Here is a 10,648-nt window from a genome sequence, read left to right as displayed (position 1 = left end):
ATCCTTTAGAAGGAATCTCACCCCACCCAGCCCTGGGCGAGAACCCAGCATTCCAGCTCTGGCTGTTCAGCTGCCTGCTCCTCCCCTCTGAGAGCAATGATCTTGCACCTACCAGGACCTGACTCCAGACCTTACCTGAGCTTTCCTCTCAACACTTGCCTTCTTCTTCCTGTAATCAAGGTGAACAGCTTCCATAGCCCAGTACTCAGTGTGCAGTGGAGGTATCAATCTGACCCACAGGAGGAAGGATGTCCTGGCTATTTCTTAGCATTCTGACTAAACTCCACTATAGTTTCCTGGCAACAGCCAGGTATGCTCCTCCCCATGGTTACCTGGCAACAGCCAGATAGGCCTGACCCACTGAAAAGGTAGCTACTTTCCCCTTCCTCTCTTTTGATCTCTTGCCCTTTTTTTCTCTTCTAGTTTGTTGTGTCTTTATTTCTTGTTTATATCAGATATCTGATACTATATTGGGGTATATGGTACATGTGATAGTTTCTATACACTTTTTATTTTATAGAATAGTATTTGAAGTGTTGGTGTTGTATTTTAATTAAATGTTTGGCACCATTTGTTAGTGAAATCTTCTTGTCCTGTTTCTTTCCCATTAGTTGGATGCTGTTCATGGTTTCTCCAATCAGTTGAAACATTTTAAGTGCAGCACAGAGATAAGATTTATTCAAGGCACTGAAGTAGTTATGATATATGCCATCATCACTCTACATGGATAAAAAACTTCCTCTTTTATGACTGATATACTTGGAAAGCAATGTGATGGTGATTGTACATCCATGTATCCAAACCATAAATTCAGTTTCTTCACTAAAATTAATGAGCAACTCTGTTCATTATAACTATGGAGATAGACTATTCACTCGATTGTGACAGTAGGAGATAAAAATTCCACTTAATTTATTTAAACAAAATCTGACCGGTTATTACTTGATTACACAGAAGATTTTTCACACAATGAGTCACAGTTAGCATGGTATGATACTTCAGTAACTTTCAAAGTATAGAGCTAAGCAGTTTTACTGGGAAAAATTCTTCCAGGTTGTCCCTATAGAACCTTCAAACCATTAAACTCAGCTTTCTTCAATGAGTCCTATATTCCCTTCCAAGCTTGATTGGTCTATGTTTTGACCAATACTAATATGGAACACATCAAAATAGAAATCTAAATACTCCATATGAATTTTATATATTAAGGACCAGAGTGTCTGTAACTCCAAGCAACAAATTTATATCTGCCACTGTGAGTTTGGTTTCATAAAATTGTGTCTTCTTGGAAATCTTTTAACAAATGTATAAATGGCTTCTTTTTAAGATCTTTGATGGTCCAGTATTTCTTTTTCCTGGTGCATCAAGTCTCTACAGAATTTGTCACATCTTTTCTCACTGAGGCTAGACAAGGTAGTCCTCTGCTGCATATGTGCTAGGGGACACAGACCAGCCCACGTATGCTCTTTGGTTGGCGGATAAGTCTTTGGGAGCTCTGAAGGGTCTGGGTTAGTTGATACTGTAGTTCTTCCTATGGAGTTTTCATCCCATTCATCTCCTTAAATCCTTCCTCTAACACTTTCATAGTTGTCAGTGTCCTGAGTCAAATGGTTGGCTATAAATGTCTTCATCTGTTTTAGAGAGCTGCTGGTAGAGCCTCTCAGAAGACAGCTATCATAGCCCCTGTCTATAACCACAACATGGGATCAGTCATCGTGTCAGGGTTTGGTGGCTGTGCATGGGATGGATTCAAGATGGGCAGGTCCTTCAGCAGCAAAAAGACAGTTCTAAAGTAGGAAAAGAAAATTTATGGATGGAATGATTCCCATCGATAGGAATTGTATTAAATATTCACAACATTAAGAAGATGGAGAAGCTCTATTCTAAAATGAGAAGAACTGTTTGGTGTGTGTTGACCAGGCTGCATTCTATAACCAATTGATGACACTCTGCGTCTGTAGAAAGGTTAATTTTCCTCTCTCAGCTGTCCTTAGTTTTCTGGAGTCCTTTGTTTTTTGTGTGGGGTAAACATGGAGCCCTATAAAATTTGATCCCTTTCAAGTTCATAAGTACATTGATATTACTGTTTTGTGATTCGTTTATGCTCTTATATTCTAGGGGAAAATATTTTACAATAGATGGCCTGGTATTCTGTTCACTGCATCCTCAATGATGTTCCATGAGCCAAAGGTGCAGTAGATGTGATGCAGCTATATTTGGATGTTGGTAGCTTATCCTCTCTGTGTTAAATATCTTAAAGCAGTGATTCTCAACCTTCCTAATGCTGCTATATTTGTACCAACTCCTGACTGCATTGCCTTCTTTGTTTCTACTCCCATTTTTAGGTCTTGGACTATTCCTTTACCTGTTTAATTGTGGTTTTCTGCATTTATTTAAGGGATTCATTTGTCTCCTCTTTAAGGGCTTCTACCTTTTTACTGTGTTTTCCTATATTTCTTTAAGTGAGTTATTCATATCATAATTAAAGGTCTCTATTACCTGCATGATATGGGATTTTAGGTCAGCATAATGCTTTTCAGGTGTGATGTGTTATCCAGGGCTTGATGTGCTGGGAGAACTGAGTTGAATGGTACCAAAGCACATTGTTTTTTTTTTTTTTTTTTTTTTTTTTTTTTTTTTTTTTTTGGTTTGATCTTCTGCTTGCATCTCACCATCTGGTTACCTTCTCTGTTGTTAACTGGCCTTGTTTTCTCTGTCTGAAGCCTACCTTCTTTGTCCCTGGGTTACAGCAGGTATCCTGAGATGCCTTCAGACTGTATGATGTTGAGAGGGCAGACATGCTATCTGTCCTGGTATAGATGCAAAATGTAAGGGTATGTATAAATATTTTACCAAATATGTTGAATATTCAAAATAGGAGTGAAGAGTTTTATCATAAAAGCCTTAAGTGATGACTGTACTAGGATAATTTTCTAAAGAGTAATTTTCTCTAGCTTTTTTGCAGAGTATTAAGGTTTTCTAATACTCAGGGCAGTAAGACAAAAGCTGGTTGATAGACCCCCATAAAAGGTATGTCAATTTTCAACACACTAACACAATTAGAAAGCATGTAGTCAATGCAACTTATAATAAATACTGTAGAAAAGACTAAACAAATTTTAGCTTGACAATTATAAAAGCCTTAACACATGCAATAACCCTTGTTTAAAGTCCTGATTCTCTTCCAACTTTATCTCTTCCTATCATAACATCATAGAGATCTGATGCTAACTTCCATATCTGTCTTGGAAAATGTCCAGATCCCTCCTTCCAAAGGAAGACTATTATTTCCAATATTGGATTGATTTCTAGACAAGTACATGATTGAGACCAAATAATTTGTCATCTTTAAGAAAAATACAAGAGACTTTATAATTTCTCATTTTGGTTCTCTGTGCCACAAGTTCTAAAAACTTGTGGCAAGGCAGCTTGTTCCATCTGGGATATAGGCAAGCAAAAGTGGGTCAGGATCATATCCCCAATAAAGCCAGACAATCCTTCCTACAGTCGCTGCTCCACACTTTTTCACCATACTTACTCCCATAAGTATTTTGTTACTTCTTTTTTTTTGAGGGGGTGATATATATGTTTGTTTGTTATTTTAATTGGATATTATATTTACATTTCAGATTTTATCCCCTTAACACATTCCCCCACCACCTAGGAACCTCCTATCCAATCCCCCCTCCTCCTGCTTCTGTGAGGATGTGCCCCCACCACTCCCCCACTCCCAACTCCCCACCTTCGAATTCCACCCCACTTGGTGTTCAGCCTTCATAGGACCAAGGATCTCCTCTCTCACCTATGCCTGACAAGGCCATCCTCCCCTACATATAGAGATGGAGTCATGGGTCCCTCCCTATGTGCTCAAGGCTTGTGGTTTAGAACCTGGGGAGCACTGGTTGGTTGGTATTGTTGCTCTCCACATGGGGCCGCAAACCCTTTCAGCTCCTTCAGTCTTCTGTCTAACTTCTCCATTGGGAATCCTTGATCAGATCAGTGGTTAGCTGTGAGCATCTGCATCTGAATATATCAGACTCTGGCAGACCTCTAAGGAGACAGCTATATCAGGATCCTGTCAGCATGCACTTCCTGACGTTCACATCAGCCTCTACCTTTGGTGACTGCACATGGGATGGATACCCATGTGGAATGGTCTCCAGACACCCCCTTCTTCAGTTTCTGTCCCACAGTTAGTCTCCATATTTACTCCCTTGAGTATTTTGTTACTCCTTCTAAGTAGGACTGAGGCACCCACACTTGGTCTTCCTTCTTCATGAGCTTCATCTGGGCTGTGAGTTGAATCTTGGCTATTTCAAGCTTTTGGGCCAATACCTACTTTATCAGTGAGTAAATACCATGTGTGTCCTTTTGTGATTGGATTACCTCACTCAGGATAATATTTTCTAGTTCCATCCATTTACCTAAGGATTTCTCAAATTCATTATTTTTAATAGCTGAGTAAATTGTGTAAATATACCACATTTTTTGTATCCATTCCTCTGTTAAAGAACATCTGGGTTCTTTCCAGCTTCTGGGTATTATAATTAATGCTGCTAAGAACATAGTGAAGCACATGTCCTTATTATATGTTGGAGCATCTTCTGGGTATATGCCCAGGGATGGTATAACTGGGTCCTCAGGTAGTGCTATGTCCAGTTATCTGAGGAAATGCCAGACTGACTTCCAGAGTGGTTGTACCAGCTTGCACTGCCAGCAGCAATAAATGAGTGTCCCTCTTTCTCCACATCCTCACCACCATCTATGATATCCTGAGTTTTTGATCTTAGGCATTCTGACTGGTGTGAGGTGGAATCTCAGGGTTGTTTTGATTTGCATTTCTCTGATGACTAAGGATGCTGAACATTTCTTTAGATGCTTCTTGGCCACTTGAGTTTCCTCAGTTGAGAGTTCTTTGTTTAGCTCTGTACCCCATTTTTAATAGGGTTATTTGGTTGTCTGGAGTATAATTTCTTGAATTCTTTGTATATATTGGATATTAGCCCTTTATCAGATGTATGATTGGTAATGATCTATTCCCAATCCGTTGGTTGTCATTTTGTCCTATTGAAAGTGTCCTTTACTTTATAGAAGCTTTGCAATTTTATGAGGTCCCATTTGACAATTGTTGATCTTAGAGCATAAGCCATTGGTGTTCTGTTCAGAAACTTTTTCCCTGTGCCTAGGTATTCAAGGGTCTTCCCCACCATCTCTTCTATTAGTTTCAGTGTATCTGTTTTTTTTTTGTGGAGGTTGTTTATCAACTTGGACTTGAGCTTTGTATAAGCAGATAACAATGGCTCAATTTGCATTTTTCTACATGTTGACCTCCAGTTGAAACAACACCATTTGTTGAAAATGGGGTCTTTTCCCCACAGGAATGTTTTAGCTCCCTTGTCAAAGATCAAGTGACCATAGGTGTATGGGTTCATTTCTGTGTCTTCAATTCTATTCCCTTGATCTTTCTGCCTGTCTCTGTACCAATACAATGCAATTTTAATCACTGTTGCTCTGTATGACAAGAACATTAAGTCTCTAAAGATAGAAATTGAAGAAGCCCTCAAAACATAAAAAGATACCCTGTGCTCACAAATCAGCAGGATTAACATGTGGCCATCTTACCAAAAGCAATCTACAGAATTGATGCAATCCCCAACAAATTCCAACACAATTATTCACAGAGATAGACAGAGCAATTCCCAAATTTATTTGGAAAAACAAAAATTTCAGGATAGTGAAAACTATTCTCAACAATAAGAGAACTTCTGAGAGAATCACCATTCCTGACATCAAAGTGTACTACAGAGCAGTTGTGATAAAAAACCACATGGTACTAGTCCAGAGACAGGCAAGTAAATCAATGGAATAGAATGGAAAACCCAGAATTAAACCCACAAACATGATTACCTCATCTTTGACATAGAATTCAAAACCATCCAGTGCGTAAAAAATGTATACTAAACAAATCATACTGGGTCAAGTGGCAATCAGCATGGAGTTGAATACAAATTGATCCATTCTTATCTCTTTGTACAAAATTCAAGTCTAAAAGGTTAAGGCCCTGCACAAAAAAACCAAATACACTGAATATAATAGAAGAGAAAGTGGAAAAGAGCCTCAAACATTGGCACAGGCAAAAAATTACTGAACAGAACACCAATGTCCAAGGCTCTAAGATCAACAATTCACAAATGGGATCTCAGAACATTGAAAAGCTTCTGTAAAGGAAAGGACAATGTCATCAAGGCAACATGGCAACCTACAGATTTGATCGTTACCAATCCTACAACTAATAGAAGGGGAATAGCCAATATATACAAACAACTCAAGAAGTTAGTCTCCAGAGAACCAAATAATCTTATTAAAAATGGGATCGAGAGCTAAATAAAAAGTTCTCAACTGAGGAATCTCCAATGGTTGAGAAGCACCTAAAAAATGTTCATCATACTTAGTCATCAGGGAAATGAAAATCAAAAAGACCCTGAGATTTCTTCTCACTGTAGATGGCTAAGATCAAAAACTCAAGTGCGAGTAGATACTGATGAAGATGTGGAGAAAGAGGTACATTCTTCCATTGCTGGTGAAATTGTAGGGTTGTAAAGCACTCTGGAAATCAGTCTGGTTGTTCCTCAGAAAATTGGACATAGTACTATCTGAGGACCCAGCTATACCACTCCTGGGCATATTCTGAAAAGATGATCCAACATACAACTAGGGCACATGTTCCACTGTGTTCATAGTAGCCATATTTATAATAGCCAGAAACAAGAAAAAACACAGATGTTCTTCAATAGAGAAATGGGTACCAAAAATGTGGTACATTTACACAATGGAGTACTACTTAGCTATTAAAAACAATGGCTTCATGAAATTCTTAGGCAAATGGATGGAACTAGAATATATCATGCTGAGTGAGGTCCTAGTCACAAAACAGCACACACAGTATGTACTCACTGATAAGTAGATATTAGGAATAAAAGCTCAGAATACCCATGACACAACTCAGAGAACACATGAAGCTCAAGAAAAAGAAAGATCAAAGTGTAGGTTCTTCAGTAATACTTAGAAGGGGGAACAAAATACTCACTGATGTTAGAGAGTAGGTGGGAATTTGGAGGAAGAGAGGGAGGGGAAGAGGAAAGGGGGCAGGATCAGGTGTGGGTGGAGACAGGGGAGATGAAGTGAGTCAGGAAATTGAAGAGATGTGTGTAGCAATGGGTGATGGGAAACTGGGGGTAGCTACCAGAAAGTCCTAAATGCCAGGAAAGAAAGAGGATCCCAGGACACAGCGGGGATGACATTAGCAGAAATAAACAAAAAAGGGGGAGAAAAAACCTATAGAGACCGAGGATAGGCTCTGCACATGGTCAATGCATGGGGTCCCACACTCATCTCAATAATATTAACTCATAATTGCTCCTGTCTAAGGTAAATCCTGAGACTTCCCCACCTGAGGGGATCCATTCCATATGCAGCCAGCAAACCCAGACCCTGTAGCTGATACAAGAAGTGCTTGCTGACAGGGGCCTTATCTATCTGTCTCTTGAGAGGCTCTGCCTGACCCTTCCCAATACATATGCAAATGCTTGCAGCCAAGTATTGAACTGAGCACAATGGTGTGTAGAGTCAGCCTCCATCCACATTTCCAGTTCTTTTGACACAACATTATCACTCAGTATACAAAAAGTATAGAATATCACAACAAGACACTCAACTTCCACAATCAATAGGTCTGAAAAACTACTAAAATATTTAAACTGACAGATTCATAATTCAACCAAAGTATGAAACAAATTCTCATTCATAGTAACTGAAATAGCACAATAGCAAGATTTTACTATAAGCCAGTGACACACTAACCATTACAAAAATGGAGTTAAAGACTCCACTTAATTCAATGTGGGTATTATGGGCAAAAATATAAGGAAATTAAAAAAAACACATCAATTCAATGTTCCATCTGTGTCACTAATTGTAATCTAACCAAGTTCTATACATGAGCATAAGAGATGTACATCTGTGTTGTTGCAATGTAATCCAAGACAGGACTGTAGCAAAACAAATACCAACTAGACAAGAATGAAAACTATATGGTATATACTAACATTAGCAATAAAATTCTCTCTCATAAATGACATCTAATTTCTTTCATTCCTTTGAATAAAATGTATGAAATTGTTCTCAAATTTTTTAATGAAGTGTTAACAAACATCAACCAAAGAAATGTTTCATCAAATGACACTGACTGTCAGAAACTGATTATCAAGCAAGATATCAGCATTATAACTCAGTGAATGTCTTTGCAGGTACTGATACTGGACAGGATGGGTGATGAATAATTATAATTATTCATTAATTATTCAATTATTCAATATAATTATTCAATAATTCAAGTCATTATTGGTTTCAGCATGATGACATATTCTAGAGATGACAGGAATTACATGATTTTGAGGAGATTTTGTGAACATGACTAGCATACAATAGTATATGAACAACAGAGAGAATGGTCACCTCCTGCCTCAATGTTGCATGTGAGAGTGCCCTTCCCTACACTAGACAATGGACGATATAATGTCCCATGATTAAACTCAATGTCTAAATGTTAAGGATCACTTATGACCTTCTCAACTTTTGTCTTACTATGGAAATTCTGATGAGATCCATTGTGTTCACACATATGGCTGTTGACACATGGTCTGGTCCCAGCTGTCCAGGAGAAGATACTTTCTGAAAATATTTATGGAATGAATATGAATGAAATCATGGCACCTGATGATGGAGAACATGATCTTCACAACATGTTTTCAACAATGTTTTGATCAAAAGTTTTCAGACCTCAGATGTAGAGCTTGAGGCAAGAATTTTTCCACTGAATCCAGGGAACATGACATAAGATGAATAGAAAGGATTTTTTTTAATATAATTTAGTAGATCTCCAAACAGCAGTAGCCTTAAAAACAGACACATAGTTGTAATTGTGTGTGTGTGTGTGTGTGTGTGTGTGTGTGTGTGTGTGTGATGTTTGTCTGCATAAGAAACAGATTAAGCAACTGCTCTGGCTTAGATCCTAGCAAACATGAAGAAGCTGCGTGGTTTCACTATTTCCTTTTTGCTCCTGAAGTTTTCTCTCATCTTGTGCTGTTTGACTGAACTCAGTTGCTTTTGGAGGATAAAGAATAGTGAAGATAATGATGGACATTTGAGAAGTGACTGTGGTTTTACTCTTTATACATTCGAGGGAGCTATTGAAGACGATTTCTATAATCAACTTATTCCTTTTAGGTAAGTCATTAACTATGTTTCCTTCTTCAATGTCATGAATTAGAAATATTTAACAGTATAAACAAACTATAGGGTTCTGTCCTGTTCTCCCCCCCTGTTACTTTAGGAACTACTGAAAATTATTACATCATTGACTATTTTAATACTTTGAAATGTGTCACAGTTTAGTTTATCTTTACTATGCTGGGCTCCAGTTCACAATGCTGGACAGTGAGAGAGACTAGATTCTGTTGAGTGTTTGTGCACATCTTGTCTTGAAAGATGTCTCTTCATCTACCTTGAATTCACAGTTCTTACCTTTGGGAAGAGCTCAATATGAAGAGACTCCAACACTGCCTATATTCTATTGTCTGCCATTGATTCTTGTATGAGCAGGCATCTAAATGCCTTTATGAAAAGGTTATCAAATTTTGGTCTCCAAAAGTTAGGAATACATTCAGACATTGAAATATTTGTGTATGTGTGGATCTACTATACCTGATTACATGAATAACTATATATATATATGTATGTATATACATATGTATGTATGTATATATGTATATATATAATATATTTGTCATATAACTTGTGATACAATTTAATATAACATTACATATATACCTTGCTTTTTAAAATAGTCTTTAAATGCATCCCTCCTGCCAGTCTGGAGTTGACACTTAATGTGGATAAAGACTGCCAGGCTTCATATTCTGTTACCAGAATAATCTTTTGGTCCAATTATGCAAATACTCAGTCACATATTAGGCTTATTATCACTATCAGCTATATGGTCAATATACCTATTAATTATCAAATAAATATAATATTAGAGAAGATCTAGGTGAAGAAATGCATTTCTTGTAGATAAGAACCTGTTCTTAATGTGGCTACATAGTTCTGAGATCCCAAGTGTGAGATGTTATCATTTGTGACTGCCGATCATGTAGGAAAGAGTGTTGAAATCACTCACATTTTACATAATCTGTATGACTGGGACTACTTTTTTTTGTGACTGAGTAGTTTTCTGTCTTTGACTCTTCAAACAATCTCTTATTCAATTTTCATGTCTTTGGGATTTAAATAATATGTTTCTCAATTGTTAGCCACAGAACACTGTGTGCACTTTGACAGTGATGGTGGCTTCACATTATTATACTTCTCTGTTAGGTCAGTAGGAATTTCATTTCTGATGTATTCTGTTTTAACCTACACCTCAGTAGAAAAATAGTGAAAATTCTTATTGGTGACATTTTCATAAGCCATAATTAGGTTTAAATTTATAAATATATGAACTGGGCCAATGCACTTTTCAGGTTTCAAAAGAAAAACTTAGCTTCAAACACTCCAATTGAAATTGCAAATTTCATCAAAAGAGGATGTT

At 37.5% G+C, this 10,648-nt stretch overlaps 1 pseudogene; it reads left to right on the top strand.

The window, feature by feature from the left end:
* The first annotated feature begins 9,079 nt into the window (after positions 1-9,079).
* LOC143437271 (vomeronasal type-2 receptor 116-like) overlaps positions 9,080-10,648 on the top strand; it is an 8,863-nt pseudogene continuing 7,294 nt past the window's right edge.

The sequence above is a fragment of the Arvicanthis niloticus genome, chromosome Y (assembly GCF_011762505.2).
Source record: "Arvicanthis niloticus isolate mArvNil1 chromosome Y, mArvNil1.pat.X, whole genome shotgun sequence".
Lineage (NCBI taxonomy): Eukaryota > Metazoa > Chordata > Mammalia > Rodentia > Muridae > Arvicanthis > Arvicanthis niloticus.
Note: the sequence above shows the minus strand (reverse complement) of the source record. Positions and strands in the feature narration are given on the sequence as shown.